This window comes from Cryptotermes secundus, unplaced genomic scaffold (assembly GCF_002891405.2).
Source record: "Cryptotermes secundus unplaced genomic scaffold, Csec_1.0 scaffold20470, whole genome shotgun sequence".
Taxonomy (NCBI): Eukaryota; Metazoa; Arthropoda; class Insecta; order Blattodea; family Kalotermitidae; genus Cryptotermes; species Cryptotermes secundus.
The window spans coordinates 498-14,233 of NW_019735866.1; the positions used below are offsets into that span (position 1 = coordinate 498).

Sequence of the window (13,736 nt, forward strand, 5' to 3'; positions counted from 1 at the left end):
TTATGTCCCCCCCTTAACTTTGGTCTCCCATTTACATGTAGTGGTTTTCATCTTAGTTACATTTGTGCAGCTAATTATCTTCCTGTATGCTGTGTTCTCATTTATATTCAACCGTTTCCTGCATACATATTCTTCTCTCCACCTTTTTGTTTGAGGGCAATTTAGCAGCATGTGCTTAGCATCCTCCTACTCCAAACATAGGGGGCACCTTTCTCTCAAATCCCCTCCTAATCAGCCTTAACATGCTTGCCTTACAGTTTGGGGTGCTGGCAGAGTCAGCAAGCCTATATATAGCTTGACACATACACAGCTGTCAACAGATGCGGGAAGTGCTGTCAGTGTTGTCATTAGAATGTCGATGCTAGGCTCAGACTTTCTCCTTGAAAATCCCTCAAGCCTGCATGGGAGATTCTGATGCCTGAATGTAAATTCCTTGTAGAGGTGCAGGAATGAATGCGTTAACAGAGAATTTCCAACATTGCTGAATCTTAATGTGTTGGGCTGGAAGCATATCAGTTCTACTCTATGGCCACATAAGCGTCAGGAGGGGCTAGAAGTCTTGGAGGAACGTGATCACACTGCACTGTGTTAATGTTAAGTTCCAAAGACGTAGTGTGGGTACATGAGTGTCCTCCATCTGCATCACATTCACTGGTCTCTAATGGAATTGCAGCTTTGTTTTCAGATATCTGTGATGTAAGGAAATTTACAGTCCAGAGTTCATCTTCGAACTATATTAATTAAAATGGTACAGGTAAAGGTGTGTAGCCATCCTCTCTCTCTCCTCCCCTTTTCTTTGCGGATCTGAGTAGTACTGATTGCCCCATTGTAGTTATACTCTTTCCACACTCCGCCGTTCTGCGGGCCACCTTCTGTTTTCCGCACTTGGTAACTGGGCACTGGGCTAATAGTGCCCTGTTAGCCTTTAGATTTCACTTTTTTATATATATATTTTTTTGTGGCACGAGAAACCTTCCCAGGGTCTTTACGGGCCTCACTTAGACTGGAGCATAACACTTAATCCACAACCACAGTACTTGTATACACAAGGTTATTTATTCCTTTGATCATTAGAATGCAGTATTTAGCTCACTATCTCTCACAAAATCCCGGAGAGCGTAATAGGGTTGCGCTTGCACTCTGTATATGGATATAACTAGCCACACTATCACTGACTCAGGGTATATTACTCTTTTTGCGGCCTACACAGCGTCACACACGTCTGACAGTGGCCTCTACCAGAAGGCTTCTTCCTAACAAACCACAATTGGTCACTCTAAATCCTTACGTTGATTTCAAATCAATAACACTGTTGGCCGCCAAAACTTCAGGGAAAAAAAAAAAGGCACGAACGCCACCATTGGTTTAATCCCTCAACACTCATAGTCACAAGACATCTCCTGTCTCTGTCAACCCCAGAATTTACAAACATCTTAAACCACGCAGTCGAAGTCAGCCTTCTGAATGCAACTCAGACTTATGTACCACGCTTTACAAATCCAATATAATTAATACTTTAAAACAATAAACAAAATGGCCACAGTTGTCCCTTTGTCTGTTTAACACACCATGAAGATGGAGGAGAGTTTGGAAGTATAGCTGTACCATTCTTGACCTTAGCACTAAATGGAAGTGAGCAGTCAGCTAAATGCCCAGGCTGCTTTACCCACCTGGGGAAGAACCTTTGGTGCCCATAGTTCACATGTTCTGGAGAGGAGAGAAGTTTTGTGCCTGTACAGTAACTGAAACCTCAGCCATGCAGCCTTTGCTATACCAAATGAGAAAATGCCCTCAGTTACCAGCCTTACCCGTCTGGCTATGTACAGAATCATTGTGTAATTGTTCAAGTGATATTAAAGTGAATAGTAATGCCATCAAGAGAACCACTTCAGTATACAATTATGTAAATATACCTTTAATGTTTTGGCCAGCATTGGCCATCATGAGAGGTTCTCCAGAATTATAGGGAAATACTTTACATGTGTGTTATGCTCATACATCTCTGATATTATATTTGAATATCGTGTTTCATTGCTGTAACACTTGCTCATTCATTTCCATCTCTAATGTAACCTAGAACTGTTCACAATCTCTCTTTCATTTAAAATAACATTAAAGTCTTATCAGTGAATACACCTTTGGCCCTACTTGGCCATCCTCAGAGAAGGGGCATATGCCCAACTAGTAACAACAAACATACAAAGGGGGCACAAACATGGATGCTGCAAAAGGAAAATGATGTGGAATGACGAGAGATCTTAGATTCCCAAACACATTATAGTGTGAACGATATGCAGTAGCATGGAATACACTGACTGACGATCTAGTGCAGTGTGACAGTTTCAGTACAGGAACAGTTGCCTGAAGATGGCCAAGTAGGGCTGAAACATATAGCAGTTGATATGATTTTAGTGTCATTTTAAATAAAAGAGAGATTGTGAACAGTTTTAGGATGCATTCGAGATGGAAGTGAATGAGTGAGTCATATATCTCTGTATATGGATTTTTACCATTAAAAATTAGGAATACTTATATCATGTTGTTAAAAATTAATATATTGTCATGTGATAAATGACTGCACATGGATTTTGGATTGTAATTGGATTTTTTGGACTCTTTAAAGCTTCTAACTATAAATATTATAGTGCTATCACTAATTCACACACTCCACAGTTCACTACAGCATACAGTAAGTCTTCTCAGTCTGCTGTGTCTTCACTGTGCTTCTGGGTAATGTTCGTCGAACAGTGGATGTTCCTCTGCTCCCAGGCTTACATCCCCGCAGGCTGGAGTCTGCCTTACAACTCGACTTGCCATTGCTACACAACTTACAACAATGGGGGCGGGTCTGTCTCCAAACTGCCAACTGCAGACTTAGGACTCTTTATAGGCTTCTCTAAATGACTGGCTTGTCCTGTTTGTCCTCATAATATAGCCTCAGGATGAACCCAACAGAAAAAACCACTTCCAAGAATTCCTCTGTTGTTTAATGAAGTTACCACTGGTGCAGACCCACAGAGAACACTGTTCCCAGCAGTACTTCCATGGGTTTCATTGCATGGCCTGACAAATTCCTTTGTTGTGTCACTGTTTATTGTGCAACAACCTAATAACGGATGTCTCTTCTGATTAAACAATTTCTATTTTATGGAGCCAAAGTGCAGTGTCTTCTCCTTCCCTCACTCTCCCCTGTTGCACATGTTTTCCCTTCCACCAAGGCCTGGGCCAGCAAGCATTGTGCACTGGAGGGTGTGGTAGGAGAGCAAGACATTGCACTGTGCCTCCACAAAGTCAGATCTTTATGCTGAAATTCTACACATGGGAGGTTCAGAGTTCCCTTCTGCTGTGTCTCAGCATAAATGTAAATGCAGGAATTGTATCAGTCCGCAGTTGTGAGTCAGCTTGCCAGAAAGGTGAAGTTTTGATTCTAGATGTGAAACTGATCACTTTGTCACTGGTCAAATGTGACTGTATCAATCAAGTGCCTTCCACAGAATTATGACCATATGGTGCCTCTCATCAGCTGCCCAGGTGCAGTGATGCCCAACATATGTTGCTCTTCCTGGTCATGCATGAGGAGCAAATGATGCACATGGCAGACTGATACATTGTCACAGGAGTGTAAGCCACTGTGAACATTAGAAATGAAATGCTTAACCCATTGCTTCCCAAAGTGTGTTTTCCCAGGGCAGAACATACATATTTTTCTTCTTAAAAATTTGCAAATGGAGGGCCCACCTCCCTCATTTCACCTGCTCCACTCCCTCCATATATTTAAAAAATGTAAGAAACATCATGTGGAATTGTAACTTCATTTGGAATTTGGTGTATGAAAATAATCGATACTCACAGATAAACAGGTGACCCAAATGAATTTAAATTTGTACCACCATGTTGTCCATCAGCTGAGTGCTACCAGCCATGGCAGTTTATTGGCAAAAAAAAAACCCAAATCCTAACCTCAGAAGGTTTTGAGATATTCAGTTTTGAAAACAGAACTAAATGCCTAACCTTACAGACACTGAGGCAGATTCTAAGGATAGGCCTTGGGTTTTGTGTTCACAGACTCCTTTGGCTGCTAGTGTTATCAAAGCAGATTACATGGCGGTAACTTCTTACACTTACTTGTGTTGTCCACTACTGTGTAGGTCCTGAACAGTCAATTCATAGCTCTTAGTGGATTTTTCATACCAGGTAGAGCTGTTCTCATACCAAACAGAGAGCAAGGAATATAGTCTCCTTTAGCACAGGATGTGACTGCTTGACTTTATGGCAAGACTGTGACAAATGAGAGAAAATATGTGCATAATTACAAGAGGTGGAGGACAAAAAAGTCCAGATGTAAGGTTTGAACAAAATTCTTTATATGGATCCGTTGCAACACAACAACAAAACAGACTGTTTCATTGCTTTGTTGTCATGGATCAAAATAAAGAATTTTGTATAATAAACACAACAGATCTTGAAGTTTATCATTCTGGAATTGCTCTTGTGTTTATATGTTCAAGTATTGCTGGCCATTGTTAGGCATTCATTCCTCCTATCTTGTGACTGTTAATGTGGTAATCACTCTTCTTCAGGTATTTGTCCCATCAGTGCACAATGTACCCCAGTTAATTCATGCAATTTGTCTAATAAATTTCCTACCCAGAATGGTCTAAAACAAGGAGATGCTTTATTGCCATTCCTTTTCAACTTTGCTTTAGAATATGCCATTATGAAGGTTCAGGGAAACCAGGTGGAACTGAAATTAAACGGGACACATCAGCTGTTGGCCTATGCCGATGATGTGAATCTACTGGGTGATAACGTAGATACCATAAAGAAAAACACACAAACTTTAACTGACGCAAGTAAAGAGGTTGGTCTAGAAGTAAACACAGAGAAAACTAAGTATATGTTGCTGTCTCGTCACCAAAATGCAGGGCAAAATCATGACATAAAGATAGGAAACAGATGTTTTGAAAATGTGGCACAGTTCAGATATTTGGGAACAATAATAACAGGTCGAAATCTGATTCAAGAGGAAATTAAGAGGAGACTGAACTTGGGTAATGCTTGCTACCATTCAGTCCAGAATCTTTTGTCTTCTCATCTGCTGTCCAAACACATAAAAGTTAGAATATATAAAACTATAATTTTGCCTGTGGTTCTGTATGGGTGTGAAACTTTGTCTCTGACATTAAGGGAGGAATATAGACTGAGGGTGTTTGAGAACAGGGTGTTGAGGAGAATATTTGGACCGAAGAGAGATGAAGTGACATAAGGTTGGAGAAAACTGCACAATGAGAAGCTTCGTAACTTTCACTCTTCTCCAAGTATAATTAGAAAGATCAAGTCAAGGAGGATGAGGTGGGCAGGGCATGTAGCAAGAATGGGGGAGACGAGGAATGTGTATAGGATATTGGTGGGAAAGCCAGAAGGAAAGAGACCACTGGGAAGACCAAGGTGTAGGTGGGTGGACAATATTAAAATGGATCTTAGAGAGATAAGATGGGATGATATGGATTGGATTGATATGGCTCAGGATAGGAACCAGTGGAGGGCTCTTGTGAACACGGTAATGAACCTTCGGGTTCCATAAAATGCTGGGAAATTCTTGAGTAGCTGCAGAATTGGTGGCTCCTCCAGAAGGGCTCAGCTCCATGAGCAAGTAAGTAGGTAAGTAAGAGTTTGGAATACGATAATTCAACAGGGACTCTGAAGGCCACAATTTCTGCAGTCAGATCTGCAGTTTTCTAAGAACTCATGACTGGTTATGTATTTAATAATTCTTTCTTCATTACATCAAAATTTCTTCTATAATCTCACTGTGGCCTGCTGTGCTCCTTGTGATTTTCATTAATTCTTCTAACTTCTGGGAAGAAATCTCTTGGCTTTAGATGGTCTTTTGCTTCCTTCACTTTTATATTTTTATGTGGTCTGTTCACAAACCAAGCCTTTTCATCTGTCTCTGTCTTCCCCAAACTTCTCCTCTGTTTCCTCCCATGTTCTTCTTTCCTTCTGCATGACTACTTCTCTGATCTGTTGTTTTAGATGGTACAAGCTGGTTCAGATATGACCGGGACTCATGTGTGTAAACAAGCCACACTGCACAGCAGCTGTGCGACCTTGAGAGAGTGAAGCCATAACCTCCATCCTCCCTCCTGTTCGGGTTAGAACCTGTTCAGTCCTGTCTGGGAGTTGCTAGAGTGATGAGCACACAGACGGTACCGCGGAGCGTGGAACAACACATTGTGATCAAATTCCTCGTTTGAGAAAACGAAATTCACCACAGACTCCAACATTATGGGGAAGAGCATCCCTCATGGACCTGTGTGTTACACCAAAGTGCATCAGAGAGGGCAGAGAGTGTGTGGAGAATGAACCGCATGATCGTCGGCCGTGAACATCTGTCACCGAGCCAAACATTGATCGTGCAGACGCACTTATTTGTGAGAATAGGCGCATCACTATCAAGGAACTTGGAGCAATGCTGTCCATCAGTGTTGGTAGTGTAGAAGACATCGTGAAATACCACCTGCACTATTGCAAAGTGAATGCACGATGGGTACCATGCACTTTGACGGATGTGAACAAAATGGTGCGCAAGCAAGCTACCAGTCGTCTCCTACAGCAGCTTGAAGAAGGTGACGCATTTTTTTAAGTCTGTAGTGACCACTGATGAAACGTGGGTGCACTACTTCATTCCTGAGACCCAGCAGTCATCACGCAAGTGGTGGCATACCAGTTCTCCCAAACCCCAAGAAAGCACAGAGGAGCCATTCAGCAGGAAAAGTGATGGAAACGTTCTTCTGGGACTGGCAGGGGGTTATCCATGTAGACTTTCTGACAGATGCCAGAACAGTCAATGCAGTTTTTTACTCAGACTTCCTGGCAACAGACGTGAAGGAAAAGATCCGATCCAAGTGGAAAGTGGGTAGCCTTCCTTCAAGACAATGCACGCCCCCATATGGCCAAAACAACAATGGAGACCCTCCGGACATTGAAATGGAGCCTTCTGACACATCCGCCGTACAGTCCCGATTTGGCCCCAAGTGATTTGTACCTGTTCGGAAGGCTCAAATCAGACTTGCAAGGCATGCAGTTTGTGGACAACAACGCCATCATCCAAACTGTTCGTGAGTGTATACGCCGCCAACCACAAGCCTTTTTTGAAAAGGGCATCAGGATGCTTCCAGAACGTTGGAAAAAATGTGTTGACTCTGGAGGGGAGTACTTTGAAGACTGACATGTGCAAGTAAGTGTTTGGCATTTTTTTTTTAAATTAGTCCCAGCCATATTTGAACCACCTTGTAAATTAGAAAAAAATATGATCTGTGATTTTGGTGAGCACAGAACATTAAATGAAAGAATATCTCTCATACCTGGTATTCTAAATATAGATGCTTTATCAAAGAAATCTGAGAATTTCTGTGCATCCAGCGTTTCACTTGAGATGAGAAGCTTAAGATCAGGTCTGAACCTAGCAATGTCGTTAACAAGTCCAAATAAAATATCTGTGTGCAGAGTTCTTTCACGAGCTTTATCAATGATCATTACACTGCAAGAAACACATATTCTATAAATATATAACTAATAAACTTACGTGCACTCTTGGCCGCGCCATAGCTCAAGCGGTTAGTTGCTGTTTCCCATTGTGGTGGCCTGGGTTCGATCCTGGGGTCTGGTCAAGTGGGATTTGTGGTGGACAAAGTGGCGCTGGGGCAGGTTTTCTCAGAGTACTTCAGTTTCCCTTGCCAATCTTCATTCCACCAATTGCTTCACAATCACCCTCACCCATCATCTGGGGCTGGTACAATAGGCCAGAAGTGGCCATAGTACAAGGAACTTAGTCCCACCCCACTAGCAATAAAAAAAATAATACATGCACTCTTCCACCTTCTACATTTATTCATAACACCATGTGCCTTTCTTCAGATATATAGCAAAAACAATGAGTGTGTCATATTCAAGCATTTTCTTTTAGTAAAATTAGAAGGGTCCTGCACCTTCTAGTGTAGTGAAACACTATAAAAGTCTTATGTAAAATGAATATACCTGGGAAATATGGGGTTGATAGCACCATGCATTAGTGTTTCAAATGGAATGGGAAAAGAACTGCGGTATGGTAGAACTTGTTATTAGTGACAATGTGTAAAATGTTATTATGGTACTCAAACGTTTACACAATAATATACTAGGTGGTTCAAATATGACCGGGACTGATTTTTTGTAAAAAAGCCGCACTGCGCAGCAGCTGTGCGACCTTGAGAGAGTGAAGCCACAACCTCCACCCTCCCTCCTGTTAGGGTTAGAACCTGTTCAGTCCTGTCTGGAAGTTGCTAGAGTGATGAGTGAACAGAAGGTACCGCGGAGCGTGGAACAACGCATTGTGATCAAATTCCTAGTTGGAGAAAACGTCCTGTCTGCTGAAATTCACCACAGACTCCAACAACAGTATGGGGAAGAGTGTCTCTCACGGACCCATGTGTTTGAGTGGTGTAAGTGCTTCAGAGAGGGCAGAGCGCGCATGGAGAATGAACCGCATGATCGTCGTCCACAAACATCCATCACCATGCCAAACATTGATCGTGCAGATGCACTTATTTGTGAGAACAGGCGCATCACTATCAAGGAACTTGGAGCAATGCTGTCCATCAGTGTTGGTGTTGTGGAAGACATCATGAAATACCACCTGCACTATCGCAAGGTGAATGCACGGTGGGTACCACGCACTTTGATGCACGTGAACAAAATGGTGTGCATGCAAGTTGCCAGTCGTCTCCTACAGCAGTTTGAAAACGAAGGTGATACATTTTTGAAGTCTATAGTGATCACCGATGAAACGTGGGAGCATTACTTCATTCCCGAGTCCCAGCAATCATCATGCGAGTGGCGGCATACCAGTTCTCCCAAACCCAAGAGAGTGCGGAGGAGCCGTTTCGGCAGGAAAAGTGATGGCAACGTTCTTCTGGGACTGGCAGGGGGTTATCCATGTAGACTTTCTGACAGATGCCAGAACAGTCAATGCAGCTTATTGCTCAGACCTCCTGGCAACAGATGTGAAGGAAAAGATCCGATCCAAGCGGAAGAGAGGTGGAAAGCGGGTAGTCTTCCTTCAAGACAATGCACACCCCATATGGCGAAAACAACAATGGAAACCCTCTGGAAATTGAAATGGAACCTTCTGACACATCCGCCGTACAGCCCCGATTTGGCACCAAGTGATTTATACCTGTTCGGAAGGCTCAAATCAGACTTGCAAGGCATGCGGTTTGTGGATGACGACGCCAACCACAAAACTTTTTTGAAAAGGGCATCAGGATGCTTCCAGAACGTTGGAAAAAATGTGTTGACTCTGGAGGGCAGTACGTTGAAGACTGACATGTGCAAGTAAGTGTTTGGCAATTTTGGTTTAAAAAAAAATCAGTCCCGGTCATATTTGAACCACCTTGTAGTGTACCATTCTTTCTCAGACATGCCTGAGTGAGTTAGTAGATTAATATATCATCATCTTCTGGTATCTGACAGTATGTACTTTGATAGACAGAGCACCATGTTGATGGAAGTGTAGTACATTTTCCAAAACATCTGTTATCCATCTACCAAACTACATGCCATTACATATGAGACTATAGTCTTAATATTCACCATCACAAAAACCTCAACTCTTATACAGTTTTGCTAAAGTTTTGACATAAAGCATCATATGGGTGAATAGTAAAAAGTTTTAGTACATGATCCTGTATTGTAAAGTTATTCTTCGTGAGAACTCTTTAAAAAAACAGCTTCATCTCTAATCTGCATGCTTTCACTCAATCTTAAAACATGTACAGTTTAGAAATTATCATTATTTTCAAGAGTTCTGTTAGACTGTGACTCAAACGGACCAAGTGAGCCATTCCCTAGTGACAGATGATTATGGAGCACAGATGGAATGATAACGGGTACTGAAAACAAGAAGTGTTTGCAGAAAAAACTTCCTTAGTTCCACTGTGTCCACCATAAATACCACATGGACTATTCCGGGATTGAATCCAGGCCTCCACAGCAAGAAGCCAGCAACTAACCACAGAGATATCCATACTGTTCAACATCAAAAGTAGCATAGATATTTGTGATTACTCTAACTGTATGAGCACTGTATCTAAACGTTCCTGTCACTTCCTATCTTCTCTCAACATACCTGTATGACTGGAGAGCGGGTTCTCAGACACACTCCCTGTGTAGTGTTCCATGAGTCATGTACTTGATAACTGTCCGCTCAGATGTGCAATCCTCAAATCTGATGCTGTAGCCAACCTGTGTTAAAAGAATGTCTTGAAACCAAAATGTTCCAGTAATAAGGCTTTCATGGCTGTGCAAATATAGATTATGGTCTTTGGTTATGACGCTGTCTAACTAATAATTAATGTTTTGGTGGAATCTGGTGCCTCCATTTTCATAGTCACACTTACTTGACATAAGCAGCAGGTTCCACCTAAGATACTACATAGTGACATAATCCAGAATAACACATTCCACTTGCCTAAGCAGTGACCTGCCTACTTGTCGAACTGTGGAATCTGAGTTGTTTTCCCAGAGCCTGTCTCCCCTTCTATGGTTAGAACTTATAACAGAAGTCAAATATGTAATACATATGAATTAACTTTCCTGTCAATTTATAAATTTATGTCAGTTTATGAAATTTACTCTTTCTGTACTCTTTACACACAGTGGTCATGGCTCTTAAACCAATGCACAAGTATTGTAGTAGAGCTTTTTCAACAGAATATGAATTCTCATTCCTAGCCTTCTTCAATTTCATGAGTAAAATTTAATTTCTTAATTTGAGGGATATACCATCTTTAAAATTTTAGTTACTGTATATTGTTATACTGACACGGAAAACAGCAATATCCTGGCAGAGAAATGTCCTCCTACTCATAATACATATTGTGACGTGTTGCACTAGCAGGACACCCCTTCCCCCCTGGGAGCGGTGACGTACCGAGCGGAGCCAAAGCGAGCCAAGTCCTAGCACACTGGTCGCTATGCAACACGGGTAAACGGTGGTTGCGAGAGACAACTCCCGACAGCGTTACCAGTAACACCGGTAAACACGGCGTCAGACAACAGTGGTGACTATTACGTGGCTGTTTTCTGTGTTGTCCGGAACGAGGCTAAATAAGGAGCAGCGAAGACTATTCACAGTTAGTTCTCAAGTTCTCGAGTTACGAGTTACGAGTCAGCCAGGCAGTCAACTAGCAATTGCAGTGTAGTATTTGTGATACTGCCGATGGCAGTAATTCTCAGATTGTTAATTGTGTGATTGTACAATAACTCATAAGAGCAAATGTGAAATAAAATTCGCTATATCAAATATGGCGTGAAATTATTTGTCGCATTATACACCCAACACGTGACAATATAAACAAGTGTAACCACATTGTAGAGTCCCCATTTTTTCATTTGTCATCTGTGGCTAAACATTATAATATTCTTTTAATTAGAAAACACGGAAACATCCTCACCATTAACTATCAAAATGGTGTCCTCTAATGTCCATAGAAAATTCACCTGCCCCAGTTTTACCAAAACAAATATTTCTAAATGTAGAGATTACCTACCTTTCAGTATTGTAGCCAACAGCTTTTATACCTCCTTGAAGCATAGTTTTCCTTATCATGCATAAAAATTATAATCTGAGGCAATCTCATTTAATTCACTGTGTTAATCCATCTCTGGAATTCACAGTTCTCATATACAGAGTTGCTGATGTCAGCCACACAGTTCAAGAGAATATTGTATCTTTACAAACATTTTATATTTTTCAATTAAACCTTCTGAATTATTAACATTCCAGTGAACATAAACTTCTCCAGCTGTTTTCCAAAATACTCAACCATATTACCTTACAGCTGTAAGGATGACTGACCTGATGATTTTCAATTGACTGTATAAGAGCATCTCTAAAAGTAAAAGATGGGCAAGTTTCTTCTGGTTTCTTGCAGGGTGAGTTTTTTCTTTCTGTTTCTGTTAGTTTCGGTTTATTTTCATCTTGCACAGAAAGGAATATTGCACATAAGAGCCATATGCTATACTTCACGTATAACATGAAGGACAGGATATTCAGAAGTATTACCATGAACAGCACCCAAGTCATGAATATCACCATGTAACTGGAAATGCATTTGAAAACAAGTCAAACTTGCCACCCAAAACGACAATAAGTTAAAGGAATCAGAAGTTGCAGTCTTGACCTGGGCACTTGCTTCATCTGTCTCTTGCAACAAATGCCAAGGCAATACCTCAAAATAATCCATGGCCACTTCCCAATCCTTTGCTAATCCCATTCACTGCCATATAGCTACTGTAGCTGAACAGAATTTTTATATAACCTACAGTCTATGGACTCGCTAACACTAAGCAATGAGTTGTAACAACTGATCCGTTTTAAAGCAGACAGCCAATACTTCATCAATATGTTACTTTCAACAATATTTAATGCTATAAACACATATGTAAGAGACTTTATGAATCATAATCATTCTTGAGAAGCTAATGACCCACTGGCTGTTCAAGAAGCCACCTGCCTTTATGGAACATAAAGGTTCATTACTGTGTATGCTCTGAAGTGTAATTTCTATTTACATACTGTACATGTAGCATGTTCTAATCACAAACCAGAGACCTTCTGAAATGCTCTCTGTATACTGGACACACATTTCAATTACATAACAATTCATTAATCCTTTAAGTGCTGAATTTGTCATCCTTTCTTCACAAATTTCATTCATAACTGTTAATAGTTCAGAGTCACAGTTTGCTCAAACTGCCACAAGCTGGAAAGTATGGTTTATTTCCTCATATTAACAACATTCAGAGTAACAAGAAAAAAGCCAGATAAGATATCATCTTCATGTTAGCGAAGAGATAAAATCTTACCTCTTGGTCTGGCTTGGAGCCTGGCATCCTCAAAGCCTGAATAAATTCAATTTCATCATCCAAAACCAGGTCATACGCTTGATCTTTTTCATGAATTTTTATCATGTGCGCCAAATTGGAACACAGCCAGTGACATTTGTTCCTCCTCCCATTTCTGCTGCTCATAATGTTGTGCTTTTTCACGCTCATCCACTTCCACACACTTCTCATTTGCCTGGCCCTGCAGAACAGAACATGTATTGACCATCTCCACTGTTACTACTCTTACTAGCAAAATTAAGACGAACGTTCTGATGGATGATATCTCTACTCCTTCGGCATATTAAGCTTTACCGGTACACAGTGAGCTCTGTCTTCTGGGATATAGTGCCACATAGCCCATGAAACTGATGGTTCAGAGAACAGGTCACCTCTATCTCCAGAGTCTAAGGATAGGCAAAGTAAGAAACCAGCGTGGCAAGCAGAGCCTTCCCTTATTCTTCAACCCTGAAGATGGAGGTGATATGTTCTTGCAAAGTGTTGGTTGACTTTCAAGGGGCTATACAGTGTCAAATCCCAGAACGCAGAACTCCTCATGGCCACCACTGTGATTTCTACCACTACAATATACAATTCATGTTTTCAGTATTACTGATATTATGCCAAATTACAATCCAACCGCCAGTTCAATAGTACTAGAGGATTTAAAATTTCCTATTCCTGCTACTCATGAATTAAAAACTGACTACCAGTCCCAGAGTATCCAGATTAATCTCCTCTATTCTCACATGATAAAGGTGTGCACATAAAATAGTTTTCAGTATGCATACATAATTCATTTTTTTACA

The 13,736-nt window shown here is 41.1% G+C and overlaps 1 long non-coding RNA gene across 2 annotated transcripts; it reads right to left on the minus strand.

Moving 5' to 3' along the window:
- Positions 1 to 15: 15 nt before the first annotated feature.
- On the minus strand, positions 16 to 13,730 carry LOC111869737. 2 transcript variants are annotated; one of them, XR_002843717.2, is made up of 4 exons: positions 12,910 to 13,730; positions 10,169 to 10,284; positions 4,126 to 4,278; positions 16 to 3,629 (listed from the first exon to the last, which is right to left on the minus strand). It is a non-coding gene; the product is annotated as an uncharacterized LOC111869737 (long non-coding RNA). The 2 variants fall into 2 exon arrangements; XR_002843716.2 differs by having other exon boundaries at positions 16 to 4,278.
- Positions 13,731 to 13,736: the final 6 nt, after the last annotated feature.